Genomic DNA, 25149 nt, shown 5'->3' with positions numbered 1-25149 from the left:
GGAACAGTCATGGTGTTGCATCTGACCAATGATGCGCCAGGATTTTATCTGTTCTCCTCCTCTGGAGAAAGGAGGTAAATGAGATAATAAATCACAGCATATGCCCCAGCAGCCGTGGCATGACTGTTCATTTGCTTATACAGTTATTCCAATTACCTTATTTCTCCCACACCTGACACCTGTTGGAGCGTTATTTCACATTGAATCACATCTGAAAATGCGAAGGGTGCGCATACACACACACACACACACACACACACACACACACACACACACACACACACACACACACACACACACACACACACACACACACACACACACACACATCGATTTTATATCATCTTCAAACCTCAAAGCGGCACTCATTAAGCAGTCTCAGATTTGTACTTTAGGTGTTGTTGTTTGGAGTTAGCGAATTACTCGAGTTACGTATTAAGCCCGAGGGCAGAAGTTCTCATCAAACATTGATGCCTAAAGAAATCATTGCTTTTGCTCGATTCAATAACCACTAAAGCGGCCTTGCGAGATATATTCAGGTCAGGCAGGCATGACACTGACTATCAAAACTGATGTCTGATTAAAGCTGTGGATTCTTGGTGTGAGCAAACAGTCTACGGTGCAGCATGTGCAAGCTCATTAGAAGGAGTCGTAGCCCATAGTGTTTGATATGATGTTGAGAGAGTGGTAGGTGTTGGGCTTGTAGCAGCAGCAGAAGGGACCGGGTGGGTGGGGGGGAAGGTTTAGCAGATGGAACTGTTTGGACGTTCTGTGTTTGCATGTATGTTGTGCAGGCTAAAATGTTCCCCTGAGCTCTGTCAGCCCCCCCGACTTTCCAAAATTTGTGTGCCTCAGTAAAGATTTGCATAAGTCTTGCTTTCTAATCCCACTAACACAGTAATGGGAGATGAGCTGCACAGGTAGAGATAGACAGGTATAGGTTCTCAATCTCAAACTGTTATTCTATTCTTTTGAAAAATGACAAGGTATCGGCAAAAACCTCTAAACTATGCTTAAAGCAAGCTGCGTGCATCTCTTGGGAAGCGCTGTCAGTAAAAAAAAAATCTATTGGTGAGGTTCAAAAGTCAACATTTATTATTGATAGTGGCAAAACATTTGCATGTCCCCGTCAATGTATGCACTGAAGGGTCTGACGCATGGAGGGTGTGGGAATTGTGCACCAGGTGAAAGGCAGTGAGTGGGTGACTGGGTAATGCGAGAAGGGTTGACACATGAAAGTAGCAGTTACCAGGATTTCACGAAAGCTTTCAGGCAGAGCAAAGCTTCACTGCGCTGCACTACATTTGTCACATCTTTGAAATTGGAGTAAAAAAAACAAACAAATTAGCAATAGATATTCTTAGTTTCACATGGTGAACTGCATTTCAATATTCACCCCACTAGATTTCATTATCTTCTTTTTGTTACACTCAAACCATCTCCTATCTTTCCTTCCCACAATTTCTAAATTGACCCCAGTGCTTACAAATGGGACAATTTGCAAAAATGAGACTTTCAGCGATTAGTTTTATCCCTGAGCATTGCTGTACGTCATCATCGGCCGAGTAAATGGTGGAATCATGGTGTAGTAATGAAGAAATCACATACTAGTGTGTTAAGTGGTGCTGCCAGAGTCATTAAAGAGGATTGATGAAGGCTAGTCATCCCTCCATGACTTCAGGCCACAGTGGGAAAAGGAGACACCACTAAAGTACAACATCTGCTCCTCTCACTCCACTCCCTCCCTAATTCTTGCCTCTTTTTTCACACTTCTCCAGAAGATTGCTCTATTATGCCCATGTCTAATATTTGTTGCATTCCAGATATTCAGTAGGCCAATAACTGCTCCACCATCATAGCAAAATGGAGCTATCCCAATGCGTACAAACCTGGAAATATTCTCAAATGACATTAATGTGTAATGGCAACCAAGCTGTACTAAATAACAATATCAAAAGACTACAAGGGAACATGGCTCCTGTGATATCTCGGAAGTGTTGTTATGCGTGTTACTTTTCTGGAGATGTTCTTCCTCAGTATGTTCTCTTTGCATCAAAGTCAGTCGGCGACAGCTTCCATGGGATGTGCAGATGTTCCCGATCTCGTTTGTGTTTTGCTACTTAAGAGAAAAAAGTTCCTGCTGCTTCCCCTCCCATTCCACTTCTCCCTCACTCGCTTCGCCTTGCTCTCCCCATTTCTCACTTGCTCTCCCTCTCTCTCGTTTGCATTGAAGTCCAACCAATTGGTGGGGTTTCTTTTCATGAGCCCCGGTTCAGACGCTTTGGCTTCTAAGCTATGCAAATGCATTCTGCCAGTGAAACTAAAGCCGTCTTTGTTGGTTCTCAGAGGCCTCCTCCACAGAGTCCTTCATCATTCCCTTGGATCGGGACCCTCACATTTCCCACCGTAATGAGACCACGGATAACTCTATCGCTTCTCCTCCCTCTCACTTTCTGTCTCTGTTTCCTTGCCTGTCTATCTCTTTCCTGTCTCTCCCCCCACTCTCTGGAGGGAAACTGTACGGATGGACGTCTACAGTATATGTGCTTCAATCAGTGGTAAAATAGGATATGCAGCTCAGTATAGCCCAGAACAAGCAATCTGGTGCAGTGGAACTCTTTGCTGTGCACATTGGGGATTACTATGTACCCCTGGGTGGGGCTTCAGATAGCACCAACTTAATCAAACCGAATGTCAGTTCTCTTTGGACCCAGTCCTCTGAGATTGGCACTGAATATACAGTGCAGAGACAATGTTTGATCTTGAAGTCTGAAGCACTCCTGCCGTACTCAGTTCTCACTGGATAATCCTTGACAGTTTTACTTTAATACCCTAATACAGTGTGATTAAGGTGAAACATGTTTTCCATTGTGGTGAATTTTGGAAACCAGATTTCATAATCTCTCCAAATTCAAGTTAAAGCGGTGCTCCATCAAATACTATTCTTTTTTCACAGGTATTCTTATTATCAATTAGTATGCCTACTGGAGCAAGAGAGGGTGAGCAGATCTGATTTTTAGTATGGGTAAAAGTCCATCACCAAACCGTACATGGTAACAATGCACTGCCTTTTGTAAATACACCTGAATGCTGATGCCTTTGAAGAAAAAAATGTAAAAATGCAACACACTGTCCATGGACATTTTTTATGTCCTAGACTTTGGTTGGTCGGGATGTTGCTGGTTCAAGTTTTTGTTACTTAGCTAGCAGAGCATCAGGACTGAGACTCCTAAAGCAGTTAATCAGTCCCAGCAAGCATTCATCTTGAGGATGTTTTAAAATGTTGAAAACAGCAGTACTGTTATAGATGTGTGGTGCAAGGAGTATAAGACTCGTAAAAAAGCAATTACTTGGGTGCCTCTGATGTCTGATTTTTTTAAACTTAGGATGACCTGCTCATATTGATTTTTGCCAATTTTGATTTTCTTTTTAAGAACTATAAATGACAGCAAATGCAACAACAATCAACTTTTCTTCACTGCCTAAAGAAATTATTAAACTTTGCAATCTTCCCCAAACTGCTCTAAGATACTTGATCATCTTTCATTTAAACAGCTTAAAATAAAGTGGTGTGTGAAGTGCTCCAAACCCACCTTTACCTTACAAATCTAACCAAAAGCAGGTGCAACAGATTCACACAAAAAACAAATATGAAGTAACTCCATCATTTTCCAGCATGTTTATAAATTCACCAGATAATAGAACATACTCTTTTCTCTTTTTCACTCACCTCCATAATTTTCCTCAAAACTGCTTTGATGCATTGATTGCTCATTCTGAGGCTTCTGGATAACTTTAGCTTTAGCCACTTTGCATTTGTTTGCTTATTTAAAATGGTTAAGTACACCCTGGTAAGGGTGATTTAAGTGATTAGCTGTGTTGTCACCGACAGTTTGCTTTGTCGAACTTTGTATCTTTATTTACAGCAAGGAGCTCCCATTCTAATGACATGTTAGATGCTATGCCCATGTCGCGTATCCATGAAACAACCAGCTTGTAATTGAACATATGGGAGGCTGAGCAGATAGACATCAGGCCTCCCAGGTCACAAATCTGGGAGGAAAAACACAGAAAATCGACCCATGCCGCTTCCTGTTCTATGTGTGGATATGATTAAAGTTTTGGGGGGCTTTTGTGGCTCAGAGCAGTGCTAATGTTTAGCTAGCAACATGTGATTATGACTTCTCAGGCAATTAATGAGTCCCAGCAAGTGTTTATCTTCAGGGTGTTTTAAAATGCTGAAAGCATTAGTACTCCTTTAGCTGTGCAATGCAAGGAGTACAGGAATAGTGACAAACTTATATTCTTTAAATTTATGAAAGATAAGAAATTAAATTCAGGCATTGGCTTTTATAGGGGGTTATTGTAGAAACACTTAATGAACGGTGTAAAAGAAACCGAACAATTAACACTGTAAAACTATACTGTGTTTTAGATTACAATAGGTACACTATAATAGCAGTTTAATGCAGAGTACTTTACTGTAACCAAATTTATTTAGTCCTTGCTGCCTAGTGACCTGTCCTTCAAACTTCCTTCTTCCTTTAACATTGACTTGTTTTGCTTCCAATTCAAAGCTGGAGTAAGTTCTATGACATCAACGTGATGATCAATTTTCTCAGACTTTCTGAGGCTTCAGAGCTGCAGGAGATATTCTTTTGTATTGAACTGTTTTTTGTTGTAGACATACCACTCATGTAAATCTCTGGATAGGCCCTTAAATTGTTTTTCGGTGACATGGCGCTTAGCTGTGAAGCCAAGAGGTCATGTTTGTTGCCTGTGGTTGTGATCCTGTGGGATGTGTGTCTGTGTGCGCTCTCTGTGCCTCTTTTGGAAATTTTGAAAGATACTTTGCGTAGCTTGGCAGAAGGCAGAATTGGACACAGAGTTGTAAGCTTTAGGGTTGTACAGTAGTGGGGATTTTAACAGTATTGTCAACTACAACAATGTCCTCTGCACAGGAAATAAGCAATTGAATACTTCTCCATAGTTGAAAGCCAAGATAGAGTTGTGCACAGCCAGTAGGAATTGAATATGCTTTCAGTATGGATGTTCATGGAGTGTAATATTTTTCTTCAAGATTTGTGATCCAAACTATAAAAAATATATATAATGCAGCTTTGGCTATTTTGCACACATCATGAACAGCTGTAATACTCTCCTCCTCCTGCTTTGAGGATTTGGATAAGTTCAGGAACACAATTTACCTCTGGATCATTCAAGGCCAAATCCCTACCACAGACCAAAAGAAGCTTATTGTAACCTGGCTGGCTGCTTGAACTGTTAAGCCCACATCCCCAAACCCTGAGCTACTTTTCCTCCCCTACACAGTACCGAGGACAGGAACCTGCTGCTAATGATGTTGTCCTCATTCATTCATTAAGATACTTTCTGGTGCATGTCTGGACCAACCTTTACTTTGTAGTTTATTTAATTATTCTGTGCTTTTAATGAAGTCTTGCATGCCCTCTAATCTGCAGAGAAGCCCCCTCCCCTGCACTGAACCAAAACAGATATTTTCCTTTTGTCTCCTGACATTTTCATGAAGTGGTCATTTTTCACCTTGAATCATTAAAAACAAGATTGAAATCTTAAATGTCAAACTTTGGTCCTGCTAATATTAAAGTGTTCAATAGCAAAGCTTTTATCTGTAGTGATTTCATTTCATGTAATAGTGTTAATATCCGCATGTCGACAGGCACATGGTTAAACTCAGATAAATTAAACCTACAATATCTTGGCTTTAGAAGCCAGACTGGTCAATAACTATGGTGCATTTGCAACATGACGTATGACAGATGTTAATTCCAGAACAAGACTCTCTTTGGCAGTGCAGAATGCTCCCTTTTCTTTTCACCCCCAGTCTCTTATGCCGTTTACATGAGATAACTGGAACATCTGTGAAGGGACTGTCATTTAGACAGATGCAGGTAATTAATATTTAAATACTATTAACTACTGCAGTATTGACCAAAAGCAGTAGTGAGCCTAGAAAAGTAATCTGCCAACCCTGACGTGATTGCTTATAGTTAGATAAGGAAGTGCAATATTTATTGTTCTTATGGTTCTCCACATTTCTATGGTCTAAACACATCTAGTGATGCTAGTGGATAATACAGTAGCCTAATATGTTTCCTGACAGTAATAGAATTTTATTTTGTACAATTTTAAGTATCAGGGCATGCTGACCATGTAATGCAATGTGACATCCCATGTTCCAGTCAGACAAGGACTCTTCATGTGATCCATCATCTTTCACGATGTCATTTCCTTTCTGTGCTATACTCAATACCTATAAAGTAAACATTGCCAACAGCTACATATGAATGACACTGATCTGTAAATGTCATTTATGGCTCCAGTTTAAGCATAAAAGATGGAGATTTACATGCACTGCTAGCGTATTCTGACACTGGCCTCATGCAAATCTGCTTTGAAAAATGATTCCTATTTTCTGCTCGCACTCTGGAATTGGATAAAAAAAAAAGAGGAGTTTTCTTTAGAGAAGGTGAGGGAGTGCTGCTGTTTTGCATTATCTCAAATCCCCTGCATACTGTTAGTCCACCCACGAAGGATGTTCCATAATGTGTTACCTGAGGATAGAAAAACTGCGTCGGACTGACATCTCCATCACCCATTCATTTTGTTTTGTTGCTATTTTTATTATTAGTGCATGGACTTCAATGAACTCCACCCATAAAAAAACAATTCTAGTAAGACAGAGTGAATGAACACGGTTGTCAGTTTATAGAGCATTACATTTCCAGAGTAAGCAGTCATAGTGGTAGGTCTTTACTGGAGTAAAAAATGCAACACTTCACTCGAACATTTACAGTAAGAAGGAATAAACATACAACAGAGTAAATATTACCACTTCCAAATGTGAGAGGTTACAACAACAAATTTACTATGGATGCAATCAGCCAGCTGTTTCCATTTCTATTATGAGAATGATATCTTAACTCTGGATGCTTACTGATACCATGTATTGGTCTGATACCAGTGTTATTGTAACGACTATACTTGTAAAGTAGATCATACTTTGGTGATTTAGGTAACATATGGTTCAACTTAAACATATTTATAGAATATAAATTAACACGAATGAAATAAAAGTATGTAAAAACTATTTATTTATTTGGTTCATAAAGACACTCATTAGGCTGCTGCACACTGCTGTTACTTGGAGTTGGGCTAGTTTTCCCTTTTTCGTGCACAGCTCTAGTTCCAACTAGTGTCCTTATAAGTTCTCTCAGAATGAACGTAAAGAGTAAATTTAATAAATAAATAAATAAAGCCAAAACATGCAAGACAAGTGGTCCCCGTAAAGGTGGGAACAAACTTGTTTCAACACTTGGGGCAAAAACACATAGTTGAGTACAAACAGGCTAAGAAGACTCAGGCAGAGGAGATGCTAGCAGCTTTTGATGCGCAACCCTTGTACAGCTGCTGTTATTGTGTATATATTTATTTATATTTAGATTTCTTCATACATTCTTATATAGTTCTATATTGTGTATTTTGTTGTACAGTTATTTTATTTTCAACTTTAATTTATATATTTTATCTTATTCTTCCCAGTTAAATTTACCCTTCATTCTAATTTGTGTTGTACAGTTATTTCATTTTTAACCTTAATTTATATTTTATTCCTTCCTAGTTAAATTTATCCTTTTTAATTTTTCATATTTATTTCCTATCTTATTCATAGCCTTTCCTTTTTTGTTTTCTTTAGGTCACGAGCAGTTGTCCAAGCATTTCACTACATATTGTACTGTGTATGACTGTGTACGTGACAAATAAAATTTGAATTTGAATTTGAACCCAAAAGGAAACAAATGACTCAATTGAGCACTGCTGCAGCACTCGCTAGTTTGATTTGAAATTAGTGATGCATGGTGGAAACGAGGGACTTTAAGTAGCTACTTAGGCTACTTTTATTCTTACATTTGACCCATGTTGCATCACTGGATGTTGCACTGACCAGAGACATCTTTCAATTTCATTGTACCTGTGACAATGACAATAAAGAATATTCATTATTCATTCATTCATAAAGCTGTGTTGCTGCTATATCACAGTAACGCTGCTGCTAGCACCTTGTTTCAGTAGGTCCACACTTTGAATTCTGTCTGTTATTAATGACAATATCAGCAAAGAATAGGAAATGCTCCTCATTTACTTAGATATATAAATGCTACTCTCTTTAAGCTGAAAGTGTTGATAAAGCTGTTTAGTATTTTTCCCTACAGTATATTGTTATAGATATCATGGCAGATTTTCTTTAAATATTGTTGAGGATATATCACCCACCCCTACCGAACATTCAAATAAAAGCTTTTGGCCTTGCTTCGAATACCTCAGAATTACTGACCTTTTGCTGTTAGCTTTTCCTGTGCTACATTAGCCCCTGCCATTAGCTGCTGCTGTGAGATAGTGAAGTAAACACAGAACATCTCAGAACTAAACTGAATGGATCGGCCCATAGATTGACTCCACGTCACCAATATCACGGTGAGGATTGTTTCGGTTTTCTGCAAAATGGATCAAAAGCTCTGACTCACAGCTAAGTGAATCATTCATTAACATCTCACACTGTATTTGCTTTGTTGTATCTGAAATTAAACTCATTAGCTGAATTTAGTTAATCACATTCCGCACTAAATTTCATTTTTTCTAACATATACTCATGACACAGTTTGTCTGTTATATGCTTTGCAGCTTGTTCAGCTCATGAGTGCTGTATGCTGTATAGGGATAGATAAACAAGACCAGATGCATAGTGAGGAGCTGTAACTGTATATGGTGCATGTTGATAAGAACAGATGAAAATACCCCTTTACCCAGGTTTAGAATTTGTGCATAAATGGAATAAACAGATGTATTTATGCTTCCAGAGAATGAGACAAAGTGACTGTTATTGCAAAAGACTGTGTCAAAATTCATTTTGTACATCGATAATTCATGGGTTTTCAATATCACATGAGCTATAACAACTGCTAACCTTATACTGCTATTATATTTGTTAAGCCTGCAAATACAGTATATACAGTATATTTTTAAGATGTATTCAGCGACTTGGCTTTCAAGCTCTTTTCACTCTGAATGTGTTTTTATATCTTGAGTTATCATTTCCACAATTGGCATCACTTCAAATTACAGAGAATTATACATGTTACCCAGCTTCAAAGTGACGCGAATGATGAAAGCACCTCATTGAATATGAATTACTCCTGTCTCAAGTTATGCATCTTGCTCGATTGAATTGTCTTTGTTAAGACAAACTGGCAGGACCTACATTTACACACATGAAGTACAAATCACTCAGCAATCCCAATAGGTGGCTTACAAGAGCAACAGAGATCCTTTTAGCAGCACTGTGCAGGAAATAAAAAACAAAACAAAAAAAGAAAGCCAGGGAAGGATTGGTACGTTGTGGCACCCACAAGAGGCTAATGCCAACCTTCAACTATGTCACTTCAGCCCACACAGGCATCCTTCCTAAGTGCTGCTCCTGTGAAGTGATGTCTGTTGTCATGGTGACAGTATGTGAGCCTGGCATTGCACGTCCTCTGACTTCACCGCTGCCTTCCTCGCTCGCTTCTTCCTTCCCTCTCTCCCTCGCAGCCTACCCACATTCTCTCCTTCCCCTCACATGCCAGCAAATCAATCGCTGAAACAAATGTGAAGTGATTGCAGAAGCGCAAGCTTCTCGCAGCATCCTTACAATTGCGCAAGAGAGCAGATAAAATTGCTGTGTGGCGTGGAGTGGGTCGGGGGAGTGGGGGTGGTGTTGGGAGGGGATGATGAGGCGAGGGTGGTGGTGGTAGAAGGTTGGGTTGGTGGGGGTGTTGAGACAGAGTCTCTTCAAAATTCAGCACTGTTTCATTGCTGAGGCAACTCTAGGATGGAGCTTAGTTATCTTTTTAGAAAATACTGCTTAAGCTTCTCTGACAAGAAGGAACAGTAGCAAAGTACCTTTGTTGACAATGATGACTTCAGTAGTTTCACTTCAGAATAAATGCCAAACATGCCATGCAACGCAGAATGGGGGACCTTCCTATAGAGACAACTTTGCATAAATCTCCTAACAACTCTTCTCCCCACCTAATAGTGAAAATGCATTTTTCCCCTCTTCTCTTAAATGTAGGCAGTAACCTATTGGCAAAAAGAGACCGAGCCTGTGGAGTTGTACTGTGGCTCTGCACAGGCACTGTGAAATTTTAACACAGATGACCGTGCAGTTTGTGTGAGTGTGGGAGGATGTGTACTCGTTTTCTGTGTGCGTGCATGCTTTTTCATCTATCTAGGGCAACACTTTGCTGAGATATTAATTTAGCAGTGTGATTTATGACCATGTTCACACATCATTCTGTCGAAGCAGGACTCATCATGGATGGCGAACGTGCCTGAAAGTGCCTGTGAACGTGTGATTTAGTCATTATGTATGCTTTTGTACTTGCTTTTATACTTACTGCACCTCCCACCATTTTTAAAAGGATATCCAACTGAGTGCTAAGCCCTTTTTTGTTATTTAGCTTTCTGTGTATCCCTCAATAGTATCTAAAAACCTTATTCTTCTAACAGAAATTCACGATGTAATAACTAATCTCTTTAGCGCCATGCTCTCTTCATCTCTCCACCAGACACAGTATATCCCAGAGGCTGTTATACCCATGGGGATAACCTCAAGCCCTGCACTGTCAGTTAATGGCTTCCTATGCCAAAGCAAGCAAAGTCATCTCTAGTATGCAAAGCACTTCTTCATTGAGATTTTGTTCAGTGGAAAAAGGTGGAGGAAGGAAGGTATAATGCAGATCTCGCAGAGTTTTTGCCCAGTCCTGCACGTCTGCTGTCTTCCCTCGTGTTTATCCTGAACACTTCTGCAAAGGCTTTGCTCAATTTAAGTATAGTAGCCACGCATCAGCTGTTCAGAACAAGAAATGCCCAGAATCTGAGAAAAACTAGTTGACTCGTGCTGTCAGCAGCGCCCACTTAGAAATCCAAGATTTGTGCTGCAGTAATTAGCGGTGGCTCTTGAACGAGTCTATATGTGTCTGCTCAGCATCACATGTGTTTCTTTTTGGAGAGCTTGCAGTTTCTTTGGCCAGTTCAGATTTTTGACATCAGGTCAGAACCTACAGATTTAAAATTTGTCTTGTTCTGTACCCCAAGAAACCCTACCTGCTACTAAGAATTCTTCTGTGTAATTATCAATAAATGTTCATGATTAAACTTTTTTACTAACTAACTTCCAATTTGTTCATATCTACACTTGTTAGAAAGCCTGCTGTAACTCTCGCTCAAACAAATATCAAAATAAAGTGCTCCCAATTGTCGCTTTTCTATATAAATAAAACTAATAACTGCAGTATATTCCACTTCATCTAACATGAACAACATGTCTGCATCTCTCTGTAATTAGCCTGGACCACCAAAGCATTAGTCTGCTCTTCTGTGCCACTATGTTCAGCTTTTATGGGCACTTGAAACAATACTGAATGAGCTGAACAGGCTGTGTTAGAGCTGAGGCAAATAAATGTTGAATAGAATTTACTTTAGATGAAATTATTGCGTTGCAGAAAAGGAGGAACCAAGAGTGACTATATGAAGGTTGGTAAAGCCTTAGAAAAATAAGGAAGAGTGCATCAGATGATGCACATGCGATTTAGTGGCTATTGCACTTACATTTAGAGAAATGATGTCAAATGTTGTTTCAAGAAATAAACATCACAGTTTTGCATTTATTGCATTTCTGTATAGCATATTGCTACCAATTATCAAAGTTGCTGTCTGCACTGCTGCAGCCTGTAGTTACAGTCATATGATAAATAAGATTTTCACAGGACTCTGTTCTTTTCGGGGGTTCTGTAGGAGTTTTGCTGCTCTCCTTGGGTTTGTTGCCCTGTTGTATTGCCCATTCTGGGCTATACTTTAGCTGTTGGACAGATGGCCTAAAATTTGACTCTAAAATAATTTGGTATACAGAGGAGTTGTTGGTCAACTCAGTGACTATAATGTGCCCAGGTTCTGTGGCTGCAAAGCAGACCTAAATGACAGCTCCTGCATCACTGTGGGTGTTAAGAGTTTGTGCTAATATGCTGTTTGGTTTTAGCCAAACGTAGTGCTGTCCATTTTGTCCAAAGAACTTAGTTCCATAAGATCTGTGATTTGTTCAGATTCAGCTTTGTAAACCTAAGCCGTGCTGCCATGTTCTTTTAGAGAGAATAGGCTTTCTCTTGTCAGGCCTTCCAAACAACCCATACTTGTTCAGTCTTTTTCTAATTGTGCTGTCACGAACTTTAACATTTAACATGCTAACTGAGGCTAACTGAGGCCTGTAGAGTCTAAGATATAGCTCTTTGACTTTTTGGAGCATTGCAGATTATGTCTTGAGGTGACAGTATATTTGCCACTGCTGGAAAGATTGTGGGTTTGTGTTAGCGCATACCTGAATGCTCCAGACTAGCAAACTGGCAAGACGTCAGCTTTTATAGAGGACCTCACACTCACTGATGATCAGGTAATCAAGTACATTTGCTTAACAACACCTGACTGCTTAATTTTGCTCTGGACTGCATAGAAACCTTTTTTCACACGACTGTATATTTCTGATGAGGTGATCATACTGGGCACAGGGTAACAGACTCTGATGTACATGCATATTTGACACTGATCTCTTAAAATGTTAGCAGTTATGGCGAATTCCTGTTTCACAGAGATCAACATACAGAATGTCATGCATATATGAAACCGTGAGAATCAGTTGAATTCAGAGCCAAACAGAGTTTTCCCAGTCTTAAGAAATACCAACCTCACTTGCCCAAATATCTGAATAGAGAGAGACAGTTGGTAGTCCTTTTTACTTGTCTTTCATGTCAGTTAGATGTGTTTAATCTTAAGCTGACTGAAGCCTAAAGGAAGCCTCCTCAAATGCCATGTTCACAGCTTAAGCTGACCTCCTGGCCTTATTTTCATCATTTCTGCTTCTCCCAGATTCCCTCCATTGCTATTTCCCTTGTTTACAATAATATTACTCCCTTTTTATTCAGCGTACTTCCTAAGAATAAGAAACGGTCTTGTTCGAGCTTTCTAGCGCCTCTTCAGCCATGTGATTACCATGCGACGGTTGCTAAAATATATGTTGGAGCACAGTTTATATCTGTCTGTCTTTTGGTTGTAATCAAAGGTCTCTCCGCAAAGCAGAAAAGCTTCCCTCAACAGCGTTTTTTTTTTCTTTCTGATGCTAACAGCCAGACTCACCGTGGATTTTATCCTCCAAGCTCAACTGGGGGTTAGCTTGATTGTGTGAAATTGCAGATCAATAGTCGATTTGATTGTTTAGGGACTGCTGTGTCAGTCCCAAGTTCTTCAAGAAGAACATCAGTATTTTAGTGATTTATTCTAAAAAATAGTAAACATAGATTCCCAGCTGATTTTGACCACAGACATTCGATATCCATATTACCTGCAGGATTGAAATAAATGTTAATGCGTGCCTCTTTTTGTTATGTTGTAGGTGTATTAATCAAACGCATCTAGTGTATTTCCCTGTGGTGACACAGGTGACTTAACACTACACAGATATCAGAGATTTATCAGCTTCACTAAAGGAGAAGTGGTGCTCTAGGCCATTTCATCATGTTATTAAACGAAATGACTAATCTTGTATAATTAAAAATATACTACAAAATCAATTTTATTGGATGGTCGGGTGGAATATGATTTCCCTCTTGCCTTCGGGACCCTGTTTTAAAGTAAAAGGAAATATTAAAATCATTAACTAGTGTAGGTAGATGTAATAAAACATATACTGAATTCTTTCATTCCAGGATGTTGTGATTTAAATGAGTTGAGTTTTGCTGGTTTCTGTGCTCGGTGTGCTGATGTGGAACCATGTAGTTATTAAGTTTGTTGTTAAGTTTGTAGTTAAGTTTGTTGATGTGGATATTAAACAGCTAGAAATCCCTGCTTCTGCCACAAGAACCGAAGACTTCAAAACAGCTTATAAATACGCCAATAAACCTCAACATATTAGTGGATGTGCGGCTCCTCTTGGCTCATCAGAGGAGTCCATGCAAATCTGGTAATAGAGTCTCTGAATGCATTAGTAATGCTCTCCAAAGAGGTGGGACCTGGGTGGTGTTTCCATATTGCTATCCATATTTATATCATAAGCCACATATCAACACATGCTGATAATATTCATGAATTCTGTAGCTAGTGATCCAGCTGAAGCAGAATAGCAAAATGTGGCTGCCCCCCCTCTGCGGTGAGTGCCTCCTGTAGTGGGTGTCTTACATGTTGATGTATGTGTGGGTGCACGCGTGCACTTTTGTGAATGTGTGTGTCTGTTGTTGTGTGCGTTCCCCGTGGATTTCTATGATGCTACCGAGGTAATTGGATGTGTGACGCCCACCAAAAATCCCCTTTAGCCCTGGGCAAGCGCTCTTTCAATCCCAGCATGCCTCTGTGGAAAGCACAACCCAAAGGAAGGCTTATTCTTTCAACTGGCAAACATCAAATGGTTCCCTGTTCTCTCCATCACAGGCTCTGTCTCTCTGCTCTGCTGTAGCGTTAGGGGAAAGCCCATTAACATGTAATGACAAGACCGTACACATGCGTGGCAGTCGTAGAGGAACACAGAGTTGAGGATGCACACTGTGCTCACCACAATTTTCCTCGTTAATAAACGTTGATTTTTTTTTTTAGTGACAGCTGTTAGGAAGATTGGGGAAATTATTGTTCACTTGTGGAGCAGATACAGCTTTAGGGCAGAAGCTCGAAAGTATGAGGGGAAGTTAAACTGTCCCTGATGGGTGGAGATGTGCCTAAGCCATGGAAGACCATCAGAATTTAATTAAGGCAGTTTAGCTGCTGTAGTTTGAACTTTGATTATGTAAGGAATGATTAATACATCAATAATAGCTTCTAAACAAGCAGCAGAATGAGGATTTAAGTTATTTGCAGTATTGTGTTGTAATACTGGATACTCCTGTGGAGATGCGCTGCTGTGTTTGCGGCACAGACATGGCACGTTCAGTTCTTACAGCTGGTATATTTAAGGATTGCAGCTACAGTTATTTTCATCCAGGGTCAGGAAGTGAAACTGCATAGGCATCATTAGTGTTTTTAATGCTTCTTTATGCACCCCTTCATTATCTTCTTTCTCTTCTTCTCTCCTGATACCACGTTTTCTTCATCAAAACTGGCAAAGATGATCTTCAGGCAAAGCCTCACAAAAGTTGTCATATGGATTTTTGAATGCATCGGTTGTCGCAGCCACTTGAATTCTGCGGCAGAGCTGCCAAAAAGGAAATGAGGTCACATCTTAGCAACGCTTTGATCTGTCAAAGCCAAAGTATATGGAGTTGGAGCCTCATTTGGAGCAAGCACAAAAAGGAATTAAAAAGTAGAGCGTTTTGCATGATAGCTGTTAGTATTTTTTCACTGACTGATTCTTCTGTCTGATAATACTGTGGGAGATGTCATCCATGACCGCCAAATATGATTTTAGAGTTTTAAAAATGTCACAAAATTAATCAAGTGAATTTTAGATTGTTTAGAATGTAAACAGGAAGTGAGGTCATGCCTCGGAAATTCACAAAAAGGCCAAATTCGGTGTAAAAAAAGTGTAATTTGACCCTTCAACAAGTAACATAACTCTAAAGGAGTCATTTTTTACTTTTTTTTCAGTTTGAATCCAAAAATGGCAAAGATGCATTGTTCTTCTTTTTAAATCCAGCATATTATTCATAGTTGAGAATGAATGACTGCCTTCTAGAGGATGCCATAAACTGCATTTGCAAAAGCAGAAAGATTAAGAAGCTGAAAAACGATCAATAAGGAAAGACAAACGCTACTGATGCCTACACAGCTTTGCCGCTTAGCCCCGAATTAATTACTAAACAGTTTTTGATAAACTTCTTCGACTAATTGAGATTTAGGTGATGTTCATCTTCTGCTCCAGTTGTCATTGATTTCATTACAAAGTAGTCTGGACTTCTCAACATTCAAATTTACAAGGCTTTCTTTCCCTTTGTGGTTATTAATGTTAATCCCCTGTGTAATACACAATGTGTGACGTTTCTTTAGTGTAGCAGAGCTAGTTTTTTAACCTGAAGGTTGATTAATAATGCATGACAAAGAGGGGGTCATAATAGGGTTGCTTACTCAGGAGGATTCCTTGTTTAGGAAATTAGATTTTAACTGCAGGTGAATATTAATCCTTACAGTAATTCTCCTCATTAGATCAAGCACACATATGAGCATGCTAAAAAGAAAGCGCAAACTCTTTAAAGTCTACAGTTTTACAAATCAGAGCATAAAAAAAGTAAATACTACCTCAGATGAACAACAACACGTGTCATATAACAGAATGTCACTATTTATTTAATAAAAACTAAACCAAAATACAGAATCAGTGAGGTCGTGCTAACTTAATGTGCTTGATTAACTGATCGTCATTACGTTGGAGTCCCTGTGCTGGTCTGATGTGCTTTAACTCGGTGAAAACGAGGAAAGACATCAGCAATGATCTTAGAGAAGCAACTGTTGCAATGCTATTTGCAAACAATATGAAGTCTAGCATGAAGTCTACAGTAAGAAGATTAAATATATTCAAGACAGTTGCCAAGCTTACTGGGAGTCGACATCCAAACAAATTTACCCCAAGGTCAGACTGTGTAATGCTCAGAGACACGGCAAAAAACCTTGAGAGCTACATCTCTGATGCTACAGCATGTAAAATGTCAAAGTTCATGACAGCACAATTAGAAAGAACTGAACAAGTATAGTTTGTTTGAAAGGGTTTCCAGCTTAATAACACCACAATGATGTGAGAGACTGATAACATCATACTGAAAATGATTTCTTCTTATTGCTGCTAAAGGTGCTCATTAAATAAATCGCAGCACTGTGTTAAACGTCACATGTTGTTGTTTACATTTAAATTTAGGTTATATTTAAAATTAATCTTAAAACTTTCTCATGACCAGATGACATTATGTCCTGATAACTTAAATCTAAAAGAACTTAAAGAGGCTGTATTGTTCTCAACTGGTCACACGTGCACAAACATATGATGGCGTGATGGTGCACGTCCTGTTAAAACTGTTAAAATCTCTCCAGCTGGCAGTGTCGGACACTTGTCTGTGAATATGTACATTTGTGTGTGTGCCTGTGTAAATGTCGTCCATGGACATTTGTATGTGTTAGCCTCTGCAAGCTCTCTTATTCCAGCAGTCGGGCCTCCTGCTGATTCACACACTGTAATGGGCAGAAAGAGAGAGAGAAGGGAGAGGATCCTTCTTTTCTTTCCTTCCTCTGTTGTTTATCTATTTTGATTCATCTCGGGATATTTCCGTGACCTTGTTTTAGAAATTGCGTAATAGGCTGCTGGAGGTTTGGGCAGAGGGCAAGGGGTGTGGAGGCAGCGGCGGCTTGAGGCTGGACACTGATCTAAACTGTGATGACAGCTTAGGCTTTTTCTCTCTCACCTCCTCCATACTCTTGAGGGGAGGTGAGAGTGTGGCGACAGAAAGAAACCTTAAAGACATCAGGGGATTTTTGTCATTGCCCCAAACACAGTTTACTAAGGAAGATGTTAGTGAACAAAAGAGCACTCTGAACCGTGCGCTTCACTCACACTTAAATGGAAAGAATCACACTTGCACGGCTGGCTTTCTGCTCCTTTATGTTTCACTCCCATGCTCTCTCTCTCTTTCTCTCTCACACACACACACATATGCACGCTCATTCAGGGAAAACAAGAGGGAGAAGGCCTATGACTCATTTATTTCACCATTAAGTGGCTTGTTGTACATGTTACAAGGTTATTTGCCGCAGCCGAAGTGGGAGTAAGCCACGATGATAACGTCATTAAAACGCCAAGAGGGGAACAGCTGTGGGAATTGCTCACTGGCTTGTCTGATGACATAATATGCTAAAACTCAATAAATTATGGCATAAAATTGCATGGTCACACACAGTCCAGTTGCAGCTGTGAGTACTGCAAAGATCTTCTCGAGGAAGCTGAAATAGGGTTCGATTTTTAAATGAACCGATTCAATTAGGAGCGGGCGATATAGAGAAAAACTTCCATCATTGTGTACATGTGATTAATGGAAGACTTAAAGCAAGTTTGCTTGTGTTGATTCTAGTGAAGTAAATATCTGAAAAGTCACAAAAGTGATGAACAAATTATATACAAATCCAATACTGCTGCAAAGCAAAATGATCCTCGCTGATTGGAGAAAATGCTTACAATGGTCTAACACACATAAATAATAAGAGCTAGCCATGCGAAATATATATATTGATATATAACAGTTTTATTTCCAATATATGTCTTTTCTTATTGCAGACTAAGTGCAGCGTTTGTCACTGACACGTTCAGAGAGAAGACAAAATAACATCATCTACTGCAGTGCCGTTGAATACCCCTATAGTATATGGTGCTGTTTGATTCTCTTAATGTTGCTTGTCAGTTACTGTCAAATTAATGCATCGTGTTATTGCGTAGTATTGCATTGCTGTATTTTAACTGTGTTCATGCTGTTCATCTACTCGGAGCACATTCTGTTCATAAGGTCCAGACTCTAATTATTTAGACTTTTACACATATCGCCTTTCACTTGACGTCCTGTGCTTTAGCACATTTAATTTAAAATAAAATTATGAGTTCTGGATTAAAGTACCAGCTTTAATTTGATTAGGTTTTTATTGTGCTGCTATTATGTATAGAGAAAAAAAAAATACCCTCTCATTTGGGAACACTGTATCTTTATTTAGGCCTTCAGTAAAGACGCAGGGACTACAGTTTTGTGTGATGTGCTGATACAGATTTTGGCAGATTATCACTGAGACCATATACAGTGCTTAACAAATTTAGTGGACAACTCGTCTTCAAAGCAAGAACACACAAAGATTTTAGAAATTTGTCAAAAACTTGTTTGAAACTAAAAGTTATATTTTTAAACTCCAATTTTAAACTCGACACTGAAAGGCTGAAAATAATCAAGCGTAACATTCAACCATTAAAACAAATTTTTCTGTTCATGAATGCAAGTAGATAATTATAATTTGACATTTTAATTTAAAAAAAGTAATGAGAATACTATTTTTTGTAGAACATTAAACTGATTTGATGGTCTGATTTGCTCTGTTATCACAAATGCTTTCCCTCATGGTTTGGCAAATTTTGTGTCTTCACTGACAGCGAGGAGCTTCCACACTAACAGCGCGTTACGGCATGTGGCCGTGAGTGTATGCACAATTGTTTGTATTCACTGCTCTGCGTGTGCTGGACATGCATGAAATGGACTGGCTTGTCATGTGCTGATAGATTGCAAGGCAAGTCCAGAAAGCTGATATTAGCCAGAGCCAGTGTTCATCAGTGCATCTTCCTACTGTAGAGGGCTGCAACAAACCTGTTCCCTGTGCAAGTTAGGATTGTGGCCTTGACTCACAGCCACTGGCACAGTTACCCCATCACTGAACCTCTGCTTTGCTTGATCCATTACTGAGCTGTGATACCTCTGACTGGTGAAGTGTTTGAGATGAGATCCACCACACTCCATTAAGCAGTTTCTGCTCAAAGGGGGGTAAAGTAAATCAGGTTTACTGCAGTATATTCTTTTTCCGGCTTCATTGAATACATGTAGAATACTGCCTCTGTCCGTGGTAATAGCACAGTTTTATGGAAGGTTGCGTCTGAGTCTAATGTTTGCAAATAGATTTTGGCCTTGTAAACCAGGCTGCCACAGTGCAAAGCCAATGCCTTTGCCAGAAATCTTTAACATACTATTATACTCTCTGTTTTGTCCCTTGCATTTTTATTCTATTGCTGTTCTCCTCAGTTATGCAGTGCCCCCCAGATATATTGGCACTCTTGATAATAGCTAAACTCCAAATGGCGTATAAAGATAAAGAGGAAATAAGGATAGGGTCCATATTCTCGTTTTGAAACAGTAATTGCTGATATTCTGTAGACAAAAGGCCATGGTTATGAATGTTGCACCCCGATGCTTATTGAAGTCAGAGTAACACCCATCAAATTCAAAAAGATCAAGCTTCTGTGATAATATGCTAAATGTTCTTTGCAGCATTTGAATAGATTTACCCCAGATGTGCATTCATTTGACATTGATATTTTTATTTTATTTTATTTTTTCAGGATGAATCCTCCTTACATAGACTGTTAATAGTTCTTTTTTTAGATTTATGTTGACTCTTAATGTAATACGTTGGTGCACTTACATCATCAGCTGACATTACTGTACTGTTAATTCAATTCAATTCAATTCAATTTTATTTATATAGCGCCAAATCACAACAGCAGTCACCTCAAGGCACTTTATATTGTACAGTAGATCGGCACAGGATACAGAGGAAAACCCAGCAATCATATGACCCCCTATGAGGAGGCACTTTGGCAGTGGGAAGAAAAAACTCCATTTTAACAGGAAGAAACCTCCAGCAGAACCAGGCTCAGGGAGGGGCGGGGCCATCTGCTGCTCCGGTTGGGGTGAGAGAAGGAAGAGAAGATGAAAGACATGCTGTGGAAGAGAGACAGAGATCAATAACAGTAGAGCAGTATGTCATGGCATGCTACTGCATGGCCACTGTGTGACATAAAAAAATTGACTGACATTATGTTTGTCAGTCTATTTAATAATGGATCATCTTTTATATTTTATGGTGGGTTTCTTTGGAGCCAGCTCCTCTTAGACAGAATAACTGGTTGCCAGCCTCCAACATGAAAATAAAGCATAGGGACATTTAAGGTTATTCCGCTGGTATTGGTATAATCCAGCACTGCTCTCCTTATTTGTTGGCTTCACTGCGGGGGTGCAGATTCTTTAAAGAAAATCATTTTCTGAGGGGTAAAAGGGCACATGGGGCTCACTTAAGAGCAACCCGCTTTGTTCTTTTGCTTGTTTGCCATCTTATAGTACACAAATGGGGACAGATGAAAAGACAGCAGAGTGGGGATTTTTTAATAAGGGGATTTTTTGTGGCTACACGTGATTGTCAGCAGTAGATGGATAAACCCAAGTAAAAGATTCTCTTGGCAAATTGCCCTGGTAACATTATACGGCCACTGAATTTCCATATGTAAAGATAAGAAAAAAGTCTCTGTGTTTATCTTCCTTGGTGGTATTAAGAATACGGGCTTAATTCCTCCTCTATCATTTCTATCTGTTTCCTCCTGTTTATTATCCAAAAACCAAGGTGCACGGTGTAAGCGGTGGCTCCTTTGACTGGGATTCTAAGAGAAAGTATTAGCAAGCGTGGAGAGGAGAGAATGCTCAGCAGGAGGAAGATTAAATTATCTTCTTTGAAGGTGTGCTGGCACTTTCAGAGACAGAGGCCATTATTAATATGCAGTGACACATGCATACATCGAAAATGATCCTGGACGCTTCGTCGTGGATCATAAAATTCCCCAAGGTGCCTTTCGCTCATCGCATACTGAGAGCCGCCACCACAGCTTTTATGAATCATAGCGATTCTGCCAGGATATATGGAAGGAGGGCAGAAAAAGAGGGAAAATGGCTCTTGTGTTTTATTAGATTGCCCAGGCAAAATTATATTAGTTTTGAGCAGTTTGACTCCGTGGCAGACCGTTATTCCTCTCCATCCGTGGGTGACAGGAAGGCCAGTGAACAGATTGTTGGGGTTTGCATGGCTTGCAAGAAGGTTAAATGGGTCACGTAAGCCGCTGTCAGTCTGGGCCGTGGTGATCTCATTTTGTGATTTGTTGCTGCTGTCTAAAGTTGAACTTTTATCTCAGCCACTGTTTTCTAAAACGAACTGTATACTGTATATTGCTTTAGATGGCTGTTTGAAAGTGTGGAATCTTTAGTTACTCTCATCAATTAAAGGTAGCCGCTTGTTCAACCACCACAATGTCATCTCTTAGCTTCATGATTTCCCCGTAGAGGCATCTATATCTCCTTTACCACTTTTTCAATTCTCAATTTATTCATTAGTTACTTAATTCCATTTAATATGTTACGCCCACAGCATGCTCATTGTGCAGCGTGATGGAAGCATCAACAACTTCAACCAGAGGGTTACACATATCCATGGAACAAATGGGCATCGACTGTGTAATTGGAATTTCAGCCCTTTTTATTTCCTAGCTCTGCCGTTGCCTGGTAGACAGCCCAAATGAGCCATCATCCATGATTGATTTTCATATTTCAGGGATGCCTACCGTCACTAAGCACTAACTATTAGAGAAGCTCTGCCATCCCTATGGCATGGAGTGGGCCGTTAAGTACAGAGTAGGAAACAGTTTGGCTTAAGCGCTCTCAAGCTTAATGTGTAATGTACGCGCAAACAGGGACACATTTAGTTCTGCGCATGGCGATGAACTATAATGCACGAGGCAATAAAAGCCATTATGATCCGCAATCCGAGCTGACGTTCAAATTATCCTGTTGGAAGTTTTCGATTAAAGGTGGCAGCTTTGGGTGATTCACGGGGTAAAAGGGTACGTCTGAGTTAAGCTGACACAGTTGCACTTGAAGTCCGTTTTATGTCGCAGTGTTTTGCTTCGTGATTGCTCACTGTAGAGTAAGTAACAATGTGAGGGTTTTTTTGTTAATAGGAAGCAAAGTTGTAATTTGGCTCATTAATGTGATTTAATTTCACCTCAGTTACTCCAATTTTTTTACTACATTTGGGAGCCATTATGAATCATTACGTTGGTTAGTCGGCTGGGCTTTCAGACCCCTAGATTTAAGATATCAGCAGCACATGCCTGCAGTAATTGATGAGGCAGAATTTTGTCTTGCAGGGGTGGTGGGAGTTTTCCTTTTCTCTTGGTTGGACTCTTTTGAATGGCAAGCCCGCTATCACTGACACAAAATAATTATTGTCTGTCTTATGAAGCTGGTTTCTGGATGAAGCAGCTATGGCTTGGGAATTGACACGACATTATTTGTCACCTTTCCAGAGCTTCTGCTTTTCATTTTGTATTTATTTATTGATAAATGACTCGGTTCTTGGGTATCCTGTCTCAGTGGACCCATTCAAATACTTTGTTTGATGGATTGTGGCAGATAATGCAGCCATCTCATTCAGATTATTCAAATGGGATTGGGTGATATCCAAGTACTTGACTGGGCATCTGATAATTCAGTTCTTGCAATGAATCTGCAGTGAAAGCCTCGTTGTTAATATTATATATTGTTACTCTAACATACGCCCCATTCATCTAAAAGCAGGAAGCCATTTTGAAGGCATATTGATAAAGCTAAATAATTAAAAATCTGTCTTGCCATCTGGCATGCCTGGTATCGGCTAGATGTTCAGCCTTGCCTTTGACGTACACCACGAAACACCAGACCTTCCTTTTGAACCTTTAGTCTTTACGACTGGACATTGATTTACTCCCTCTGTGTTTTCTGGATGAATGATCAGGGCAAAGGCACTTATCTCACTTACTGTGTGAAATGGAGTGTAACCAAAAATGTGATTCTGTATGGCATATAGACTCACAAAATGTGCCTGCACATACCAGGGCGTGTGTGTGTAGACAAAGATTTAGAGCAACAGGGCGACATGGCACAATCAGGCACAGTTTACTGTGCGTGAAATGAACAAAACAGACACATGCTCCTCCCTTGCAGTGGGTGTAGTGTTTTTTTTCCCAGTTTGCTCACGGCTAACATGTAATGGCTCTGTGTATCCTCCAAACTACAGCGTTTGTTCCTCCTTATAAGAACACAGTCGTTTCCCCCCCTAAATCTGTGTTCAGGTATTTTACAAGATAAAAGATTCAAAATACGGGTTTCTGATAAATTTGAAAAAGAATCTATTATTATCATGAAATGTGAAATAGATGCTTTGTTGATATTTTACATATAAAAAAATACAACAGATGTAACCACGTTGGTAGATATGCCCCCCAACTTGCAGATCACAAGTCTTTACATATAAAGATACATTTGCTACATCATGACACATAAAATATTTAAATGGAATATTTTGTAAAGGGTCACGGTTGGGTTGAACTGACCAAAACTTTCCACTGCTGAGGTTTCAAATCAGAGGTCCAAGTGGGATTTGGGAGGCGTGGGAACCCTAAGATCAAGCGTGAGCATGTTGAAAATAATTACTCAGAAAAAAGTTCTAATATTTTTTGTTAGCTCCAGTGGATGTTTCCTTGTGCACAGACTGTAAATGGACCGATACTTACCAAGCATTTTTCCACACTAACAGAACACACAAAGCACTCTTTTAAACTACAAGTCTCATTCAGTAACTCATACACATTAGTACAAGCACTTTCCTCTATACCTAAGCACCTTGTCTAACATTCTCACACACACACTGACACTTCGATGGATGCATCAGGGGCAACTCTGAGTTCAGTATTTTGTCCAAGGATGCTTCGAGCTGCAGACTAAACGAGCCGGGAAGCAAACCACCGATTGGTAGATGACCTACTCTGCCTCCTGAGCCACAGCTGTGATCGCCTGACCTGTGCTGTAACTCTGATATTCACTCTTCTTTGAGGATTTATCCAGCTGAATTCAGCAAGAATTGAATTCATTGCCATTCACTGGCTGATTTTCAGCTGATAGACATAAAAACCCAGTCTAAAAGGTAGAATTCAGTGAATAAATCTGCATCATCACCTTAGATATAGATTCTCTACCATCCATCTTAACAATAACAAAACAAAAATAAAGTGCATCACTGCAAACTTCATGGTAATACTGCAAACTAATCAGTTTACCCTGCAGTAGTTTTTTTTGTAAGACATTTAACAAAGACAGAGAAAATCAGACATTACATATAAGGTTTAAATTTCCCATTTATCAAATCTCACTTTCAGAGCAGTCTTATGAAAATACCCTCTCATCTTCATTTCCATCTTTTTTCTTTTTTTGCTCTATCTGGGAAATACAGGGGTACATTTAGCTCACAGACACTGTAAGCTGCTATTACATTTAGTTACTCATCAGTTAAGGGCGCTGGAATTCTTTTCCAGTCCACTTAAACCTCTCTAGCAAGTTACAATTCTGTATTTTCAAACTCCAGAGAAAGGCTGAGGGGTCATTTTGTTGTCATCTTTAAAAAATTGAGAAGGCTTTCTCTAAAACATAAACCACAACTTTTCATGGAGGTCCT

At 39.5% G+C, this 25149-nt stretch overlaps 1 protein-coding gene across 6 annotated transcripts in view; it reads left to right on the top strand.

Annotated features, from left to right (window-relative positions):
* LOC113037404 (MAM domain-containing glycosylphosphatidylinositol anchor protein 2) overlaps positions 1–25149 on the top strand; it is a 207459-nt gene that overhangs the window by 15574 nt on the left and 166736 nt on the right. The window lies entirely within an intron of this gene.

The sequence above is a fragment of the Astatotilapia calliptera genome, chromosome 15 (assembly GCF_900246225.1).
Source record: "Astatotilapia calliptera chromosome 15, fAstCal1.2, whole genome shotgun sequence".
Classification (NCBI taxonomy): Eukaryota; Metazoa; Chordata; class Actinopteri; order Cichliformes; family Cichlidae; genus Astatotilapia; species Astatotilapia calliptera.
Note: the sequence above shows the minus strand (reverse complement) of the source record. Positions and strands in the feature narration are given on the sequence as shown.